We start from the raw sequence: 23,353 nt of genomic DNA, 5'->3' as shown, positions 1-23,353 counted from the left end.
GTTGCACTGAACACCTTCACTTATTAATATATACAGTAATTATTCTTGTAAAATGTATATCCCTGTCCGTTTAGAGCCCGGCTCGTTTGTGCCCTGCCAGTTTAGGGTCCGGCCCGTTTGTGCCCGGCCCGATTACAGCCCGCCCGGCTCGAGATTCTGGCAGGTCCCAGCCGAGCATAGAATACAGATCCATCCGAGTCGGGCCGGGCCATCTTCGGGCCTGGGTTTGCAGGGCCCTGGTGGACACTGGATTTGCGTGTTATCCTTAATCCTGCATATTCTCGTCCAGTGTTGCCAGTGTACAATATTTGTCTAAACATACGATAATTTTGTGCGGTTGATAGAAAATAAAATAACACGAACAGTAGCGTATGCAGCAATATATTTCGGGAGGGATCCAAACTCAGTATGAGGGTACTTTATATTAAAATTCCTAAAATTGCTCCTAAAATTAGGCTAAATTAACACAAAAGTCGAAATTTCGGGGGGTTTGGACCCCCAGGACCCACAGCCTGCGTACATCCCTGAACACCAAAACAATATTTTTTTTATAATTATAAAACGTACGATAATTTTAGGATTGGACAGAATATACATTTTCCACGATTATTTTTTTGTGTATAAGGAAGAACAGCTGTCTGTGTGGAGATAGACAGGGTCAGAAGATCGAATGTAAAACGAAGGAGTAAACAAAACGACACTTTTCTTTTTCAATTCCTAACCGCATTAGCGGACAAACTTCAGGTCAGGAAGATGACGATAAAATCACAATGAAACTTGGAGCTCTTTTCGGTAGGCGAGGGGAACAAATGTAGCATTATTATTCCCTGTCTGTACCTCTACACAGCAAATAGAGTCCATCACAATAGCGGTATTTACATCAAATATTGCGAATTGGTTATCCTAACTGCTTTTCCACTTTTCCCTCACATTATACAGCGTTACAAGTCATATGTAGAGAGTAGGGAAGAAAAAAGAAAGGATGCTAATACCAAATGTTGTTGTAGTAATGGTGGGAATACTTAATTCACAAATCATTCATGAAATTCATTTCTTTATAGTTATGCTATGGAAATTAAATATTACTCTCAAGATATAGAAGTTATGCATTTATGCAATCTTTAGTTATTGTGTGGCTAAATTTGTTTCTGTACTTTGGCAACGGTGTGCTCGTCCCTTCTGTTCTCTTTGGCCCAGCCTTAAAACTACATACTGGATTTTTGTTCGTTTTGACTATCTAATCTAGTATAAATAAAATAAAGAGTTTGCTTGTGTGTCTGTCTGTGTGCGGCCTGGGAACCAGACGAGTGGACCGAGAGTTACCAAAATTTGGTCACGGTTACCTTGGTCCAGGCTCCAGATCAAGACGAAGCATTTTTGTCAAAATTCATACCAGGGGGCGTTTACCGAGATATGTAAAAGTAGTAGAAAATTACCGTTATTAGTGTCGAATTCATAGTTTTCGCTGTCGCTGAGATCAATAGTGAGACTCCGATCGCAATAACTTCCAAATTCACCGTATTCGGTTTCGGGCCGGAGTCACCGCGGGGCGATACCGAGACATGTAAAAGTAATCCAAAATGACCAATATTAGTGTCAAATCCATAGTTTTCGAGATCGCTGAGCTCAAGTGTGACACTTTCATTAGCGATGACTTTCAAATTCAGCTACCAATGCATGCAGGCCGGGAGTCACCGGGGGAATGTAGAGGCATATAAAAATAGCCTAAAATGGCCGATATTAGTGTCAAATATATAGTACCCGCGGTCGCTGAAATGAATGGTGATACTTCCTCAGGCGTTGACTTCCAAATATAGCCCGCATGCGAAGAATGGGTATACCTATATTCAGCTAGTATAACATAAAATAATTATGAAAGCTTATTTTATTCTATTTCATTCTATTAAAAATTCAGGTTTTAGTTAAATTCCCAAACACAGGTTATCTCAACCCACACTTTCAGGAGCGTAAATGAACCTTGAGGGATGGATTCACTCCTCCGATCCCATCTGACAACGGTTCTGATGCTCCTCCGGAACATAAATACGGAACTTCGTGAACGATGTCCTTGCACCCTAGCCTTTACGACTACTGAGATCAGCAGTCATCTAGTTTAAAGTATCTCCCATGTTTATATGCAGTGTTGTTTATAATAATAATAATAATAGTAATAAATTATAGTAGTAGTAGTAGTAGTGTCGTTGATAATAATTAGGCCCTATATTGTCTAGGTAGGATACTTGAAGAGAATACTTGAAATTACACACAGGATTTGGCTCGATTTGGTTGTTTTGGCTCGGCTCGACTCGAAACTTGACCCAAATTCGAGTCGAGTTGGAGGAAATTTTGTGTGCCGAATTCTCGACTCGAGCTCAAAGATGTCTGTTTCGAGTCGAGTCGAGTTTCAAATAAAACTCGCTCGAACTCACTCGTGCCCATTCCTATTTTTGGAAGGGGGCTATAGCCCCATATAAGTCACTTTCAAATGTAAGGAGTATCGCAGCATTAATTCTGTGACATTGGTGATTAATCTGACGCTTACTAGCATTCCGAGACTATTTTTGGAGGGATTTTGGTAACACTCCACCGACCACCTTTTTACGCTTCTGGCTGTCCGAAAGGGGGTACTATGCAAAATAATGTACGAGAGGGCTGTACTAGCTTTGTGAATGTGTGTGTTTACATTTTGTAGCAAATCCAACTTATTTTTCCCAAAATCTTTTCCAATAATTATTGGAGAAAACTGCTTCCAAAATTTAACATTGAATTTCCCATATGAAAATGAACCTCTATGTTTAGGCCTCCCAAAAAAGGGGACAAAACAGTGATTTTATCTTATTTGCTATAGAATTTTGAAAGTTTCAGATATTTTTAATAAGAATTCCAAATTTTACATTAATAGGGTGAAAACTTTATCTTCTCCCAGTGCTGTAGAAAATTACACGAATTATGGAACGGTCTGTATACTGAAATGTTATCGCTTAATATATGTAGTTTAATGGGGAAGGACTGCCGTCCCATCAGGGATGCCTCAATTAGTTTCTTTGAGGCGGTCAAAATATAATTGACGAGGGAAATCCTCGTCATCGCTTTGGAAGTTTGCATCCTCTTGAGAACACTTGTCTCGTGTAGCGTTGTAAAAAAAAACGTTTTTTTTTCTTTTTTTTCAATAAAAAACACCGTTCTTTTTCATGTTTTTTTAAAATGTCTGTTTTTTTCTGGCAACTATTAATTATAGATTTATGGTGCAGATTATTGAAATAATCGACAGAACTTGAGTCGAAGCCCTCGTAACTTACAAATCGTTTGTTTCTTTGTACCTATACGAGCAAAATTGTCTGATTATTTCTTTCGGACCCAGGTCATATTTGGCGTTTTCCTACATTTTTAGTTAGTGACTTATTGCTCAAAAACTGTTCATTCGATTGATATGGTTAAGGCCTTGTTTTTTAGAAAATAGATATGGCTATGTTTGGTGTGAGCTGCATTGCAGTGTTCCCAACGGGTGGGAAATTATTGAGGTAAATGTAGGAGTGAAAATTTACAAAAATTCCCTAACCGAATTTCATTTTTTTTTTTTTGTATCTAGCACCACTGCTGTTATATCAGTTCAAGTCACCTAAACAAATTCTTTGCTGTGTTGACAAGGTACAGTGAAATTCTGAAGTCGCTGGCTTCCATTCAAAGAGGGAAAGAAAAAATTCTCTGGCATCATACACATGAAATTTTGACACTTTTTACGCCTGAGAAGCAAAAATCAACAATTATGCCGGGGCTACAGCTTATTCTATTGAAACTTTTTATGGAGCGTTCTGTAGGGCAAAGAGGAAGCTTTCAGGTAGTGGTACGTTTGTTACAATGTAGCCAGCAAGAGGGTAATAGTAGAGGGGAAAAGGGAAATTTTCCGAATTTCGCACCTAAAATCGGGAATTAATTGTTTTGGCTGGAAACACTGCCATCAGACAGACGAAAATGATCTAAAAAAAACCTTAGTACTCTAAGAATGTATGCTACAAGTATCATGGCGATACCTAACAAAGTAAGCATGAAATTTTAAAAAATATCTCATTCTACCTCAGAAATTCACCATTTTCTTACCATTTCCAGAACATGGTTTATTATAAACCTCAACTGTACTTCTTATAATTATTCTAGTGAAACTTTTTTAAGTGCGCTGTGTAGACTAAGGACGATGCTCTTAGACACTGGTATGTTTGTTTGAATGTAGCTAACAAGAGGGAAATAATAGAAACAAAAAGGGATTTTTATCCAAAATTTGCCCCTAAAATCTGGAATTAAAATTTTCAGTAGCTTGCAACACTGCTATCAGACACACACACAAACTATCTTAAAATAAGCTTTGGTATCTCCTAATATATCGTGCAAGTATTGTGACGATATCTAATAAAGTAAGCATGTCAATAAAAAATATCTCATTCTACCTTAAAAAAATCACAGTTATCTTTCCAATTAGAGAACAAGCTCTACTGTAAACCTCAACTGTACTTCCCCTAATTATCCTATTGAAACTTTCTATAGTGCGTTGTGTAAGAAAAAGACAAGACTTCCAGATACTGGTACGTTTGTTCCGATGTAGCTAACAAAAGGGAAATAATAGAGACAAAACAGATAATTTTCCCAAACTTTCCCCCTAAAATCTGTAATTAAAATTTTCTGTAGCTGGCAACAATGCTACCGGACACAAACTATCTTAAATTAAACATTGGTACACCACTAATATATCCTACAAGTATTATGGCGATATTTAAGGAACAAAGCTTCTAATTACCAAAAATATATTATGGTAAACATAAAAGGTAAAAACTAGAAAAATCAAGGTTTAGAACCTAAATACGAATTTTTCGTGCGCCCCCTAATTACCCTATTGTAACGATCTGTACTTGCGTTTGTTAAGTAAGGACAAATGTTCGATTGGCGTAAGTTGACTTGCACTCGGACGTATAGGTACGGATTTATAAACAAAAATCTCGAATTTTTTGTTCAAATTTAGGGAAGTTTTAATTTCCGTAATTGGCAACACTACGCGCAGGCCCGTCCAGTTGATGTCAACAGTTAGGTATCCACCCGAGGTATCTATCTGGTAAATCTTAAGGAGGTCTTTCTACAACCAAGGAAGCTACCGGACTAACCCGTGTTGTTGTTGTTGTTATAGTCTCGACTAATAATAATATCATTGTTGTAAACAATAACTTTATAAGGAATTTTTTCTCTCCTTTTTACATCTTAGTTCCAACACTGTTGGTGAGAAATGCAGGGTGTTTCAAAATGAATATCGGGGTTTTAAGTCTTCGTAGTACTTATTACATTTTACGTACAATTGTAAGCGATGCATCAAGTAAAAGAGCATCTAAAAAAGTCTTTGCGACAAGTGTCCGATGTGAGATTCATTCGTCACATGGTACGCATCTAGTCGATAGGCGAGAAAGACCCATAAACCTTTCGCCATATGGCACAAAACACATTCAATTTAGGGGTCTCATTTCAAGTGTACCATCTCCTGAGGATTTGCTGACGGCCAGATGCAAACATTATGAGTGTTCACATTAGCTCTTAGGTGAAAGGTGAAATGTCGATTTATCACTGGAGACGACACGATCCAGAAAATCTTCATTGTTATGCAGCAATATTTCACTTGCGAAATTGGCACATAAACCGTAGTCTGTATTCTTTAGACCTGTAGCAACTGCAAACGATAATGACGTAGTTGCAAGCGTCTCCTTAATATTCTTCACACAGACGGTTACACTGTACAGATTCAGTCTTTATTAAAACACAAAAAGCTTTCTGCTCTCCAGTCTCCATCTTTGCTACTTGCTCTTTCTAACGGCAGACAGAAGAAACAATGCATATACATGTGTGCGTACAAAACTGTTTGAGTTGCTCTTTCATTTGATATAATATTTATAATTGTAAGTTAATTGTAATAGATACTACAAAGTTTCAAAACCCTAATATTAATTTTGAAACACCCTGCATTACTTCAAATTCAGTCATCCTATATTCATGTCTTGTATATACATATACAAGAAGTGCCAATATTATCAACTACTAACTTTCATCATCATACACACGGCCTGCCCTAGGCAATTTCGCCCCGTGCAATAGTATAATTTGCCGCCTCCCCCTTTCTCCAGAAAGAACAAATCTTAAAAGTCATGATTTTAAGTATGCTACTCCAGCATGAACAACGAAGGGGAGGGGAAGTGTAGTCGCACTCAGAAAGGCTTAAATACTAAAAATGCAATCCCGTTGTGTCTGTATTTTTCTTTAAATATTAACCTATTATGTTAGCGAAAGATAAAGCAAACACACCTGCAGAAGAAAGATGGTAATACTTTTTATAAAATTCAATATCGAGCTTCAATCTCAATGTATCGGTTTGCAATTCCAATGCAACTAGTTCTTTCATCTTTATTTCTTGATTTTTTCTACATCTGTTAACATTATTTAAAAAAGTTGTTTCTATCTTCAATGATAAGGAACTTGTTTCTGACAAAAAGAAGACTAGTTGTCTTATCAAAACTGTGATAACTTACTAAATGGAACAGATATTCGCTACTATTCGAGAATTGAATTCTTGCATTTGAAAACAATCAAGCAATTTGTGCTCGGACTGATTCGACCATTTGCTTTAGCATTGTCCATGTAACCTTAAACTAACGCAACCTAAACATAATTTATGAATATAGTATTCAAATAGGTCAGCTTAGTAAATGTAACTACCATCGTCATGAAGTCTGTTTCCAACAAGAAATATTTAATTTAAATAATATAATTATAACTAGAGACCGGATGTTAGGCAAAATGCCTATTCTTTAATGCTAAAGATATGATCAAAAGAAACGTTTTAAAGTTTATATCGGGGATTATAGTTTCGATTTAAGCCAACTTTATTTTGCCTATTTCGCCCCTCACTGCCTAAATAATTGCTTTAGTGCCTAATGTTGCGTATTCTATACATTTTCTTTGAAATAAGATTTAGTTGTGAAATATATATAATTTATATACTGTAAATAACACAAGCACATGGTACATTACAATCTCTCTCTCTCCCCCTATATATATATATATATATATATATATATATATATATATATATATATATATATTATGAAATACATATCAAGCTTCGTTCTTTACATATAGAATGAAAGAAGACATTAACAAACAAGTATGTTGCTATATTCTTTGAACACTATTTATGACTAATCTATTTTTTAAATTGTATTGAGTATTTATCTTCATTATTTCGAGTTACATTTTAGTGCCCATTTTGCTGCTTATTTTTTTAAAATTTTAAGTGCCTATTTTTCAAGTTTTTAATGCCTAAACATGCGGTCTCTACTTATAACAGATTTTACCGGACCCTCCAAACTTGCCGCTCCATGCAAATGCACGTGTTATAGGTATGGTAGAGCCGGCTCTGCATATCATATATATATAGTCGAGAAATTATTTATATATGATATTTAGAAAAATACTATTAGGCAAATTAATATTAGTTTTTACCTCTACACAAGTTATTTGAATTTTATACTGTTTGTGACATTATTTTCGTACATATTAAAGGCCTGCTTTCACGAAAAAACAAAATTTCATTTCTACTTTTATTTCTTAGTTGATATTGATGAAAACTGCTGAAACCCTAATTGTTAATAGGTATGGTATTCATGTAAAGTGTTTTGTGGTGGACAAACATCATGCTCATGGGTTTTCTAGGGGTTCTCCCGTTTCCTCCCAATTTCTTTATTCCACCATTTCATTCATCTCTCATCATCACCGTCTCCTTTAGCCTAACCGGCATAAGCGTGGGACCTAACACTTAAAGATTTCATATCATTTTTCATGTAAATTGTAAAATATTTGTAGCGTATTAGTATCTAGCGTTTAATTTATGTTGCATTTTACGGTGATTACACCTACATAAAAATATTTCATACTTAAATAGACGTAAGATGCATTACAAATGACTATTTGAAAAAAAACGAAATTTAGAAAAAAACGAGAGGCAATGTTTTTTTTCTAAAAGAAAACGTACATTTCTGAAAAAATACGAACGTTTTTTTTTCTATTTACAACACTAGTCTCGTGTGTTTTGGAATAAATGTTGTATATTTAGAATGTACATATACTCAATCTTATTACACCTCAAGAGCAGGAGAAAAACTGAACACATAAAATGCACTATTCCAACTAATACAAACATGACTTTCTTAGCTAACCCAGAAAACCACACACAATTTTGCAAGGTAGGAAAACACTGTAATTGCGAGTACAATATTAAAGCGTGTTAATTGTACTGAAGTGTGAAATGTTGTTGTGTTAGTCATTGTGTAATTAAAATGCAAATTGGTCCTACGCGAAAAGCGTCGTGCTTTCAGGCACTAGCGTAAGGAGAACACAAGTCGTCTACTATATATTCTACCACCTGCAACATCCACTCCAAGGTATTTTGAATAAGTGCATGCACACATAGCCGGCTGCAATTTTGTCAGCCGCCAATAGTAACCAAGAGTTACGTTTAAATGTCATGTAAATAAAAATGTCATGTTCGTGAGTGAGTGAGTACGTACTAAGAAGCAAGGAAATCAAAGTGACCAGAATTTTTACTTTCAAAAACGGGACGCATACTAATCGGCGACCGTAGCGGGGGGGGGGAGTAACTTCCACATTGCATTTTGGGACTCAGCAGTGTTTCCAATTTATAAAATACACAGTAAGAATACACAGCGTTTCTAACTTAAGTACAACCCAACAATACTTTTAACTACTTCAACACTCAGAAATCGAACTAGATTCCCACTTTAACCACAGAACACTCAATTCCCATTTGAACATTCAGAAGTTCTAGGCACGGCTCAACCTTCCCAATGAGTGTTGGTACGGAAGAGCGTAGAATTTGGATTGACCATTTATATTTTGAATAATAATTACGGGACACCTGGTTCATTTTTGCTTAAAAACGGGACATTTAGGCATCCCGTTTGAGAATCAGAAAGAAACGGGACAACGGTTGAAAATAAGGGACTGTCCCGGGTAAAACGGGACGTCTGGTCACCTTGAAGGAAATCAACGTTGCTGCATCTCACGATTTCCATGCACAGTTAAATAAAGTTGTATTTACTGCACAAATTATAGGTTTTCCATTATGTTAGGATTGATATTAGATTTTTACTGAATAAATAATATATTGTTTTCCTTAATCTAACAAAACTAAATTGTCATGAAGTAACTGTTAACTGTTCTGTATTGTATATATATATATGTGCTACTTGAACTGAAAAGTTTTTAACTTCATTATATAAAGCAGAAGTAAACCAGTACTGTATATTATTGACTATTATACACCTAAGAGTCAGGAGCGGGATCAGGAGCGGAATTTATGCTTCATGTAGCGTTTCTGTCCTACCAGGTGGTGTTGTAAAATAAATTCGTTCAAAACGATTTTGCTACTGTTTGTTGAGTAAATAAAGTTTAAAAAATATTATAAATGGCTAAATTTAACGGTTTCTTAAAATAACTATGCTCTTTTGACTTAATATTCAGCAACATCATTTCAAAGTTTGTTGCTTGGGAAGGGGCGAGATTTTGCACAAACAAAGAGCTCCACATTTCTATTAATATATAATTTTTATACGAAAATATATATTTCCAAAATCAAAGTGCAATTTTTCTTCCTTTACCCTTTCCGCAACGACTTTCGTATTTATATGTGTTATTATGGTTGTTACACAAAACTTAGTCACATGAAATATTAAATGTTTTTCTGCGTAGTTCCTCCTTGCAATTACAAAAAGCCATGGACAGTATTGATAGTCTGTGAGAAGTATTGAAGTTATCTCAATCTTATGAACGTTTCGCTGAAGTTTAGAGCTCCTTCCAGGGATAGACGAAAAGATTTAATGTCGAAAAGCAGAAACTTCAAGCAGTTCGATAAGTTCCTCAAAAACAATATGATGGTGCTCAACCCTTTGGTTTCGCTAGTCTTCGTGATTATAGCCGGAAAAATTAATTCAAAGTATTAGGTATTATGATCAACTATTACAATGAGCAGCTATGGCTCACTTTTCTTCTTTCAAAACTAACGATTGCAGTTGTGTAAAAGAATTTTAGAAAGATGACTTTAATCCTGAAAGATTAATTTTGCACAGAAATATGATATTTAGATGTATGAAAATCTAAACCTTTTGTCGCTAAAAATATAGAAGAAATAGTGCGTTTCTTTTTCCAAATAAACACATCAGCGAATTAATTCCAGAGGCGGTTAAGTTGAGAAAGATACCTTTAACTATACCCGTCTATATACAGGGTGGCCCTAAAGTAGGTATACACCCCTCCATTGATCAAGTATAATATTCTAGTTTATGGGTTTATTTGCTTTGGCTCTTCCGAGCTTAAAATATAAGAGAAAACACATTAAGAACAAATGATGAACAAACTAAGTCTACCCGATGGATAACAATAAGAAATGATATAAAATACAATGAGCCGATCAGTATAGTACTGTATAGCTACCTTTGGGCCACCCTGTATGTGTAGCAGACGTTCGTTGTCAGCCAGGAGAAGATTAAAATCTTCCCTGCGCAATTCTGACGTATGCTAAACTAAGGAACGCAAAAATATATGTCCATAGGCAACAAGTGGAAAATAAATTTAAAGAAGATGCGGTGAACATTTTCATGAGACCATCTACTGCGCGAAGGGAAACTATTCTGATGAATGAGAGCTGGAAATTCCACAAAGACTAATTTTTGAACTAAAGAGAAGCTTTACATTTTAATTTGTTGTATTGCGTAAATCATTATTATACAAAAATATGTGCTTAAATTTAGTTCTGACTAACTTACTGATAACGCTTGTTCTGAATTTCATTTGCTGTAAATTGAAAGATTAGTGTTGAGAATGTAATGACGAGAACTAAGATAGAGGGCTGAAATCCAGGGACACTATATCAAGAATATTTTCCACTGTAAGAAAGAAAACCGCACAAATAATACCTAAAACTGCTTTTCTTGGACGGTCAATTTTCAAAATTTTCTGTAACCCCAAACCATTGATAGTGAACTGTATTGTGTAGTAGAGCACTCCAATTTATTTTCAAAACTCGGCGCTCTTGATGTTATTCATAAGTGAATGAACATGTTTTGCGTAAGTTAAGTGATACTTTAAAGAAGCATTACATTAGCTTTCTCTTTCTTATTGTATAAATACATTTTATTTGTTTTTTTTAAATATTTTTTTTAACTCTCAATCAAAATATTTAAACATAATACAGTAACAAAACAATGTCATACGTTGGCTGATTGTTCTTAAATTATAATCTGTATCATTGTTCATGTAAAAGCTGATGTGTTAAACGAAATACTGTACTTACAAGGGCAAGGAATATATATATAAGAACTATATCGAAAAGTAACTATCAACATGTATGATTACCAGAAATAAAAATGGAAGAAGATGTACCAAAAAAAAAGACAATTTGTTACACTACAATACTTGTTGAATACACAGAGAAAAAAGTATACATTTACAGTTCGTGTCTGATGAATAAACGAAGCTTTCATTGAACACTACCCAATAGTTTCTGCACAGTATTGGCGGTGCATTTTCTCGTTGCGGCAGACCAATATTTTCTGAATTAAGCCATGTTTGTGGCAGCTTTGCCACCCTCTTTGACATTTTTCTTCACAAGTGCCCAATACCGTTCAATAGGTCGGAGCTGAGGGCAGTTTCGTGGGTTCACATGTTTTGCAAGAAAATCCACTTTGTGTTTAATGTACCAGTTTAGCGTAGATTTAGCGTAGTGGGCCGTCGCCAAATCCGGCCAAAACAATGGGGGAACACTGTGCTTTTTATACAAAGGGAGCAATCTTTTCTGTAGATATTCCTTTTCATATATTTTGGAATTAATAATTCCCTGTGTATAGAAAATTCCAGATCGTAAGCCGCACGAACAAATTGCTTGCCACACGAGCACTTTTGGTCCAAATTTGTCCACTGAAATACATTTGACCGAGTCATCCACATCTTCATCTTTAACTTTTGTATAATATTGAGTTCCAGGAAGTGTTGTCAAGTCCACCTTCACGTAAGTTTCATCGTCCATCAAAACACATTGTCCTTCCCTGCTCAGAATTCGTTCATAAAATTTGCGAGCTCGTGATTGTGCTCTTAATTTCTGCTTTGACGATTGTTTGGCTATTTTTTTTCTGTAGGGTTTCAAATTATTCCTAGTTTTAATTTTTTGAACCATTGCGATCGTAGTACCTGTCTTTTCCGCTAAATCGCGAACAGATAATGATGGATTTTGTTTGATTAACCTAACCACTTTCTGGTCCGTTTTTTAGTTATGTGCACTTTTTTTTCGCCCCGATCTCGGCAAATCTGTAAAAGTAAAATGATTACCAAATTTTCCAATAATATCTTTCATACTTGCATGATGCACTTTCACCTGTTTTGCTATCTAATTGTAGGTGATTTTCTTTTCGGGACCATATGTGCACAATTTTGCACTTCCCTTTCCTCGGAATTCGCCTCATGGCCTCTGCAACTCCTCACACGGCATTCAACACGCTACAGCAGATACACGCGCAGCATTTGTATTTTAGTGTAAGTTAAAGGATTTCATGTATTAGATTGGTTTGTAGTTTAGATTGGCGCAGTTCAACACCAAGGCTATATAAGACGTGGACCTACAGCTTAAAGTGGAATCCAAACAATATGAAATCCCAACATAGGAATGAATCGCGGATTACGTGTTTCCGACGCCAAAGGCTCGTTCGTTAATTATGTAGTCATGAGGGAGTTACGACCATATGGAAGTTAATTGTTTGTGCTACATACCGTTTATCCACGTTGTGATGTAGATCCACTTCTTAGAATACATTATGTGAAGGTATTTGATTTCTTGTAATAATAATTATAGAATTCACAATCTATATCTACAACTACTATATATCTATATCTATCTATCTCGTATATATATACGACATAGAGATAACGATATATAAGATATATCGTTATCTTAATCTCATCTTAGATTTAGGCCAAACGGGTATTCCCATTTTGCCTACACTCACTTGACGAAAGACATCGTTTTTTTTTTTTTTTTTTTTTTTACACCGTCAGCAATAGCTCTGATACGGTTAACTGTAATTCTAATCAAGTACGTGCCGCGTAGAAAGACAATTTTGTATATATTGTTTGTAATCACTAGAGCAGGCCGATACATATATATACTGTTAAGTGGGCTGATTAGGTATTTAAATGAAATGGGTTATCTTTAGGGATATAATGGAGAGTATATGGGGTGGTTTATTCGCGTTTCACCTAAGGACCTCCCAGCAAGATATATCGTTATCTCAATCTCATCTTAGATTTAGGCCAAACGGGATTCACATTTTGCCTACACTCACTTCATGAAAAACATCTAGGTTTCTTTTCTTTTTTTTTTTTTTTTTTTTTTTTTTACAACGTCAGCAACAGCTCTGATATGGTTAACTGTAATTCTAACCAAGTACGTGCCGTACTAGTAGTAGTTACAAAGGTCATCATTTCAAAACCGATATACATTCTATTTTTTCTTTTTTTTTCTTTTTTTCTTTTTTTTTATGGGTTCACAGAACAATTTTAAAGGCGAATGACTAGCTCCTCAGGATCAGTTTCCTGAAGGCTGATCGGTACTCTCGGCATTCTGAGAGATGAACCATTATGCCCTTCAGCTGGTCTGCTAGTAAAATTTCTTAATGCAACATTTTAGTCCTAGTGCTGGGTGGAAGTAACTGTAGTTTTTTTTTTTTTTTTTTCTGTCTGAATGCAGAAATACTTATAATATTGCAAGTAGAGTAAAATTGTGGCCCAGAGAGAAGGGTCAGGATAGCATAAATACTGGCTACTAAATTCAATTTTGAATGCTTGATTCATGTCCAGAGTGGTGGATGAGTATCGAATCAAAGGTAGCAGGGGTGAAGTGAACGGAGTCAGTTCTCTTCCTTGTTCTTCCTGTTTGAATAGATATAAAGAAGTTTTGCTTTGAGAGCATTTAACGCGGCTCTGGATTAAAGAGCGGAATACCTCGAATGGGAGCTAATTACCTTTTAAATCTGAATTTTTTAAAACTTATTTTAGCTAAATTATTAATTTTCATATCAAATTTCTTATAATGACGAAATTAGTTTTATTGGGTTGATGGACCGGGATAAGTCTTCAGTTAAGGCATACGTTTTAAGTGAATATTGTGATAGTACAAAACATCGGGATTTGAAAGTTGCTAAATCACATTTATAAATATTATAGGGCCTAACACACTCAATTTACCTTAATCTTAACCTTAAAAAACAAATTTAAAAAACTAAAGTTGAGAAATTTAAACATAGAAACTTAGAAACACTTAGGAGCAAAACTTACTACAGCATTTATTAATTAGTATGAGAATTTTAGGCAATAAAAGGATTACTATGTAGTGTTAATACTGTAATTTTGTTTTCTATAAAATTCAATTTAGTTGGTTTAATTTATTATTCATTAAATTGATTAATGTCCATAGATTTAACTTAATTGAAAATGGTATAACTGCATTTAATCAATATATTAATATTTCCATTATCTTTATATTAAGTTCTCAAATCAAACACTAAATATCCCTCGTCGAGTGAGCGTGGATGAAACTGGAATAGTCATAACGGGAATACCTGTCTTCCTTACAGATAAGATGAGATTGATATATTCATAAAAGTTGCTGGAAGGTCTATAATCGAAACGGGAATAGGCCAAAATTGAAGACACCTATGGAGTATATCGACCTAAGACTTTTATAGTTCAGTGTATACTCACTTTGAATCAGGAATGCAATAGAGAGTATAAGAGCGGATATATGTTATATTTTTGAAAACGGTCAAGTGAGCATATACCTATGAATATCAGTCCCAGAGTTTCCATCTCGTATAGGTCCCTATGATTATACCCCGTTTCGGCTCTTTAAGTCCAAGTCCCTTTCTGATATACCGTGTAATCAACCAAGTTACGGAACGCCTAAAGGCAATATTATCGTTCAATTTTCATTATCGTCTTTGCCAAAAATGCAGAGAAAATGGCTCAGATCTAATTCAATTCATAAGAATCTAGGGTCATGTTTGTAGACTTAGTCTGTGTAAAATAAGCTAACGTTTTTTGGCCAAAAATGTAGAAAGACAATTTTGTATATATTGTTTGTAATCAGTAGAGCAGGGCCGTGCCGTGGAAAATCAGTAACCGGGGCGAGAGTATACGACGGTGCCTCCATACATATATTCCCAGTAATTTTTCCTATCTTTCTTCCTTTCTTCTCCCGAATTTTTCGCCCCCCTTACTTCGTCGCCCCGCTCGTCTTCCCTAGGCACAGCCCAGCACTAGAGCTACCCAAAAGCATAAAAAGCATAACAGCAATTTACACATATGGTTGGAACCTTGAAATTGTTGTGGTCGTCTAAGGGTCCAGAAGAAACTAATTTTAAAAACATAATAAAGCAAAATTTTAGAAAATAAAGAATAAAGCATAATTTAAAATATATAGCACAATTCTTGGAAAATTCTGCTGCAAGTTTCACATACTGTATTATTATTTTTTTTTTAATCAATATTTACATTGCAGAATCATTGAGAACATAAAAACGCAACAATGAAAACGTATTTTTATTTCTATAAACTCTTCGGTGTAATCGTTTGATGTGCAGAAAAGAAAGAAAAGAAAAAAAGAAGAAAACTTTCCGCCAACAATGAATAGTATAGAACTCCACACTATATTGTTATGTGTACCTCGTGAACTTGAGCATTTTCTGCACATTTTGGTAGCGTCTTTTACTTTTCCTTTCTGTATATATGCACCTCTAAGGGGCACACAAGTGATAAAAAACTCACTAGAGTAAATCATATCTCTTTACAGTGCATTAAGTTGAAAGTTATGAAAGAAACTGGTTGCATAAAATATTAATAAATAGATCAAGATATTTAGAATATTTAATGTATAGTAAATATTACACGTTATAGAGGTTTAATATAAAACAATGATTGAAATTAACAATAAAGCATAGTAAAGCATAAATTGAAAAAGATAAAACATAATTAAAAAAAGTAAAGCATAATGTGGGATGCTCTAGTAATCACCCTTATATTTACTAGTACTTATAAATTCATGGCGTTAATCAATGAAAAATCATATTCAAATAATGCACAAAGGAAATAGTGAACTACTGAACTTAGATAAATAACTTTAATTTGAAATTTCTGTTTTAAATAATTTTCTATTTTCTGTTATTATTTAAAGCTCGACTTTATGAAATTAGAAAATTACTGCATGTAGTTTCTTTAAAGATTTATATTCCAAAATAAATAATACCGGTACTTAGTTTCCTCGTCTATAGTTGTAGTCTTTATCTGTAATATTAAAATCACTGTTAAAACTATATTACTAAATACGAAAAAATATTTCTGACTCGAAGTTTGTAAATAACCAATTGATTATTTCAATATTTAAGCATTACTTCCTTTCACATGGAACGGAAACAGGATATATTATAATCTTCACTCAGTGCTATATAAAATCTATTTAGTGATTCATCTCTTCCGAAGTAGAGGTGCAAATACATGTATGAAAGTGATTTATCAGGCTATAACCCTTTCGCAGGTCTTTCGTGATTTACGATGAAATTTCTTGACATCCTTCGTCACGCAAAGCACTATTAACGCAAGAACGATTTATAAACCACTGACAATACCAACTATTTAGGTACTTCTAAAAATAGAAAAAAATATTAGCTAATAGTAGGGATGATTGTTAAAGACCAATTGAAGGGGTTAGTTAGACCACTGTTGCCCTGACCCCCTCAATTGCTTCGATCATCAGCTAAACGTCAATATAAATATTCTACAGGTTCTGTGCTTAATAATGTCTCAACAAACTGACCAACTGAAACACAGTGTTCAGAAAACGTTTTATCTATATTAAAGAGAACTGCATTAAAGTTAGTAGGACAGTTTTGAATTAATTGGTGATATAAGATACACTGCACAATAAGCCACGTAATCAGACGCCAAAAAACTAGCACCATTAGGTTAGAATTTTGATGCTCGAATCATATGAATATAACAAAGCTCTAACATGTAAGAGTTAAAATGTTTTTGTAATCCAGCTCTTTAGAAGCCGTGATAATGTGATCATGAAGATCAATATTGTGAGTATTGATTTAGAATGATGATCTATGTACTTACTAACTGCACCCAATTCAAATTAGGATTACGGTTTGAGCCTTACGTTAATAGTAAATCAGTCCTTCGCTATTTCTGTATTGTATAACAATGTAAAATGCACAAACCCAAATCTAATACATGAGTTTTGCAGGTATGACTTATCTATTTTGTTTACCAATGATTTAGAGGACTGAACTAAATTAAGTGGAACCTCCAATAATGAAATCTTGTTGCAATATCAGAATGATAATAAGTTTTTCAACTTCAACATTGAAACAATTTCGTATTATTACAAAAACGTGCTAAATTCTACAGAAGTGTGCATGTTACACAACATATGACGAAACGAGCACAATTAAATCACATCTGCGGCATTATATATATGTTCAATATTATTGTTAACACTCAATTCTTCAGAATTTGAATTTTGCAGACGAATTTTCCGTTTTCAGTTTCGTTTTAAGAAACATTACTGAATTGAAGTAAAAGCATATGTGCTTTGCTTATGTGTATTCATGTTCGAAAAGCTCGATGAAAGAATATGGTCAAAATACTCCTTCGGTATAATATTCCACAACTCTGAAAGCCATTACCTTGCATTGTGTGTTGTTCATTCTTCATCGTAATCGTTACGGATCCATAGCTTACATAAAATAAAACAGAGGTGAAATATATAAAAGACAAAAATGTACGATGGTAATACGTAATAATCAACGTGCTTGAATGTAAATTTAATTCTATTTAACGTATCATAGAGCTTTTCGAAACCAAGAAGAATACTGTATGTGCAAAATTTAAAACTATATGTTCTATTGAAATATTTCAAGACCTATGTCAGAAAATTAACCACAATACCAGTCAGTATAGTTAATGAATAACTATTATCAATTAGAATAATTAATGTGTAAGTACCTATGGGAGGAAAAGGGCATGCATGTCATGTATTCAGGTGACCTTCATACTTCCGAAAAACCCTTGTTTACTTGGAACATCAGAAGCATCGCTTTGTAATTATACAAACACAACATCTACTAGTGTTTAAGCTACTGGTCTCCAGATTAAATTTTTCACTTCAACATACTGTAAATACGAGCCTGATAAACCTAAAATCTGTACTTTTCAGACTCCTAGACTATATAAGAAATAGAATAATGCATAAGAAATAGAAGTATTATAAAAAGACTGTGTCCGTCCGTCCCCAGTCTGTCGGTAGTTATCAGAGCAAAAACGCAGAAAATAGCGAGAAACAGTTTTCTGATACTGATTTATTATACCAAGAATAAATTTTCTTCCCATGTCTATCCTTCTATTCCATCTGCAAGTAGTAGTTATGTATCAATTTCGTTTTTAATGTTAAACGCAATAGATCAAATACGGTAAAACGTAGCGAGTAACAGTTCTTTGATATGAATTCAGTATCTGAAGAATAAGCCTTTCCTTTGTCTTTCCACTCTGCTAAAACCAGAAGAGTTGAAATACACTACAACTCCCAGTTTCAATCTTCATTCTCATAATGGAAACCCAGTAGCTGCTAGAGACGAAATTATTTCTTCATATGAATTTAGTTCCTCTGAAATACGTTGATTCTCGGTTCTAATCCATCAATTGAAACACGAACTGGTAGAAATTGACAACTTCCACTTCCAATATTAATCCTCATAGAGTGGAAATGGTAATTGACAGCGACAAACTTTTATCAGGTGAATTAACGTCGTGGGAATAGGTTAAATTTCTGCTTTAATCCCTTTATGAAAGAAGTGAGTATCATTTCCGGGTGTAAAACTAAGACTTCCAAACTATGCGAATTCATTACTCAAACTTGAAGTAGTGCATCTATAAGTGCTGTTTTTTGTAATGGAGGAATAGAATCAATTATAGAACCTGTTCCTCGGAAGTTGAATTAATATATATATATTTTTTTTAAAAAAAAACTGTCCCTTACTGCTTTAGTTCTATGGCGATAAAGGTTGAAAACAAAAATAGTTTATTTCAACCACTTCCGATCTGAATGGAGCTAAGAGAATAGATTAACGCATTCTTGGGACGCTGAATCGATTGAAAAAAATCTTGATTGCATTTACCAGTTTTGCTCTATGAAAATCAATATTGAAAAAGGAATTAAGAGTAAATTTGAACCAGTTTTGGTTTCGGTAGTATTGTGGATAGTCATATTATGTTGTCTTGAGATGCCAAATCGTTTACAAAAGCAGCTTCTTGCTATCTGTTACCGTTTTGTTCAATCGCGATAAAAGTAGAAACCGGATATGCTAATATTAACTACTTCCGAAGTAAATAAAGGTTTAACACGGCAGATATGACCTATTCTTGGAACACTGAATTCATTGCTAAATATTGCATCTTCATAGCATTTACCGTTTTGAATCTACATAAACCAGTATCGTAACAGCAGGCACGTAGCCAAGGGGGGGTCCGGGGGGTCCAGACCCCCCCTCTTCGAGACCAGAAATGAAAAAAGGAAGGATAAAATGAAATGAAATGAGAAAAAGAAGAATCAGCATTAAAAATTATATAAAAAAAACTACAGAAAGCTTTTGGTTACTCTTTCTTACTTGCAATACATGGTGGCGAAATGAGTGGGATATCCTGGAAGAATCAGGGAATTTGAAATTTCCGGAAGTTACGCAATTCTTAGAATTTCGGTTGTGTAACAGCGTGGACATTTTTGATCATATTTTTTCGTCATCGCATCCTTGCACTATCAAACATGTTATTTCAAAAACAATTTTCTACTACTCCTTTAACCTGTCATTTGGAACAGACAGAAGTTGAAGGAATCATAAAAACAAAAATTTATGTGAAAAGAAAGATCTGTTAACATTTGATTCAACAGAAAAGGAACGCAGATATTTAAAATATTTTGCAACACATTATTGAGTTTGTGCACTCATGTCCAAAACTATTGTCGCATGTCTATAAATATGTTGTAGGAGTAAAATTTGATAACGAATTCGCCCGGTATTTCTTATAATGTTAGTATGTTTATAATCGGCAAAGACATGTAAGTGGCAAATTTTGTCAAAAGAGCAATAGATAAGAACAATAAAACAAAAATAAAACTTTCTTGTCCATTTAGCAACATTTCGTTTTACTCACACTAATTTTCGTATTTATAATTCTTTTACTATGAAATTTACCACAAATAGGTTCTATACAATTCCCGATTATATACATGGTATCAGTATTAAAAGTACCCTGCAAAGTCATTATAAAATTATATTCTTACAAGAAGACAGTCATAGACATGCGACAATCATTTTGGACATGAGTGTACTTTTTATAATAGTGAATATGTACTTTTTATAATAGTTGAGGTTGTAATTAAAGGAAAATTGTTATATTTGAGTGAACAGAGGAAGAACGTAAATATTGTAAAATCATTTTCAATACTTTTTTTTTTTAATTTTACTCAAGATTTCTTCGTAGTTTGTTATTAAAATACTTACCAACAATTCCTCCAAACCAATATATGTTGATAGTAAAGTAGTCTAGATTGATTGGGCCTTTAGTGTTTCATGTCACGTCTCCCCCCTCCCCCCGATACGAAATCCTGGCTAAACGAACTAGTATATGTTCCAGTAAAATAGTTTAGAATGATCAAGCCCCTGGTGTGAAGGCCACAGTATTTTATGTCACGGACCCCTCTTCCTTCACGAAATCCTGGCTACGTGCCTGGTCACCGGAGGTAATAGAAAATTAGATACCCTTTCATTTTTGGCAGAATGTTGCGAGTAGTCATGACACGTTGTTTTGAGACCTTGAATCGTTTATTGAAAACAGCTTTAGTTATCTCTAACTATAATCGTTCTATGGCGATAAACCTTGAAGCTGGCATCTAAACCGGATGTAATAGTAAATTTGAACTACTACCGGTTCGGGTAGAGTGTTGTGGACAGTCATGATATGTTGTCTTGAGACACTTAATAGTTTACGGAACACAGTTTCTCACTATATGTCATCATATTCATTCTATGGCGATAAACATTGAAACCTGAAGTATATCTAATAGTAAATTTCAACAACTTCCGTTTTTCCAGATTGTTATTGGTAGTTACTTGATTTTATCTTATCGTTTGCAAACAACAGCAACAACAACAAACACTTCTTGCTATCTGTTACTGTTTTCGTTCAATGGCGATAAACATTGAAATTAAAAATTAGTAATTTTAAAACATCCGATTAGAATGGTGATTAACGGAGCAGATGGAACCTATTCTTGGGACACTAAATAGATTGCATAAAACCACATCTTGATAATATTTACCGGAACTCTGTATAAATTTGATTAACTTTCGGTGTCGGTAGAGTGTTGTGGATAATCATGGTGTTGTCTTAAGACGCTGACTCTTTTATCTGTCACGTTTTCGTTCTGTGGTGGTAAACGTTGAAAGAGGAAATGACTAATTTAAACAATTTCAGTGAATAGAGCTAACGGATTAGGTGGAACTTATTCTTGGGACTCTAAATCGATTGCAAAGTACCACACCTCGATACCTCTTACTATTTTTGCCCTGATACCTATCGAAAAACGGACGAACAAACTGTACTATAACACATCCAACACTTATGAATAACATAGTTTGAAAGTCTAAAACGAAAGTAAGAGAAATCTGTCGTTCAGGGATTTAATATTGGATTATGACAAACCATAGTCTGTAAGAGATAATGATAAATCATTTTTATAACATGCAGTAATCCAAAGATAAAGATACATTTTCCTCATATCGACTTTTTGAAACTATACATCTGATTAGAATATTGGACTCTAACTTTGGAAGTTTACAATTGTTTCAAAATGTGAAATCAGATTAACTTGTTTTCTTAGTGATTGACCAAATTGAAGAATACTATTCATTCGTGTGGATACACTGCTTAGTATATAAGACACTACAGATTAACTCCAGATTACATATTAACTTTATGTCTATACATATCGTCTCTGGTTTACGCTGTCGTCAATTTCTCAATCTGCAGCTTTACGATTTGCAGTAGGTGCGGATAAATATGCTCCTCTTAGCTCAGAGTCAGACGTAACCGGAAAGGAAGGGAGAAATAATTAAAGATGCTTTCCACACAAAATATATAATTGGGAAATTAGATTAGAAATGATTTTTCATATAAAGAATGTACACAAGTGAGTCCTCAAATACTACTGTTCTCCGAATACTCTTGAAACGCTAACTTCAGATTACCATGGCTCGAACAGTCAGAAACGTTACTTGTTAACGTATTAACTATTATACGTGCAGCTTAGCATATTACAAGCCAATTCACGTAAGTTTAGAATTGTGTTGCAGGAACGTTGCTTCTATTCTGGAAGACAACCTTCATTCTTATAAGTAATATGTATTGGTGAAAAATAACCCAATTTTGTCTTTCCAAAGTTTGCACCCAGATTAGAATAAATATTTCGAAACAGCTAAACAATAAGATACTAAATTATAATTAAATTAGAAGGAATTGCTATAATCTATTCCTATTTCCTCACTAATACAGAAAAATATCATGTTAACAGGAAAAGAAACTAAAATAGTATGTCATGCATCAATATTAGGTCCCATTACGCTCATAACAACATCAAAAGATTTTAAACATATTTTGCCAAAGCAAGGGGAAAAGAATATTACATTTTGGAGGATGTCTTAACAGAAAAGTTATATCGATATATAAATATAAGTTGTATAGATAGACAGACGTAAGTTATACAGATAAATAGACAGACAGACAGACATAATTTGAAAAAGTTTACAATTAGTAGTAATATACCGTATATAATTATTGAACATTTTCCAAATGTTACAGCTCTTATATGTACGTGTCATGTAAAATGTCGATTACTAGATTTAATTCAAATATTTGAGAGCTTACTCTGAATACTCATAGTAATAAATTATTACCTATAAGATCAATGTTACCTTATCTTGGATCTTGGTAACATTTGAACCTGATAAAACTATGAGATTTATATGATTACGATAAAAATTTCCTTTTTAGTTAAGAGGAAAATGTATTAAATTCACGATATATTTTAACATTTCTATACATTAAGTACTTTTCAACTTTATTGGATTACTCTATTTACCATTCTTCT

This window comes from Thermobia domestica, chromosome 14 (assembly GCF_964235325.1).
Source record: "Thermobia domestica chromosome 14, izTheDome1.hap1.1, whole genome shotgun sequence".
In the NCBI taxonomy this organism is placed as follows: Eukaryota; Metazoa; Arthropoda; class Insecta; order Zygentoma; family Lepismatidae; genus Thermobia; species Thermobia domestica.
Note: the sequence above shows the minus strand (reverse complement) of the source record.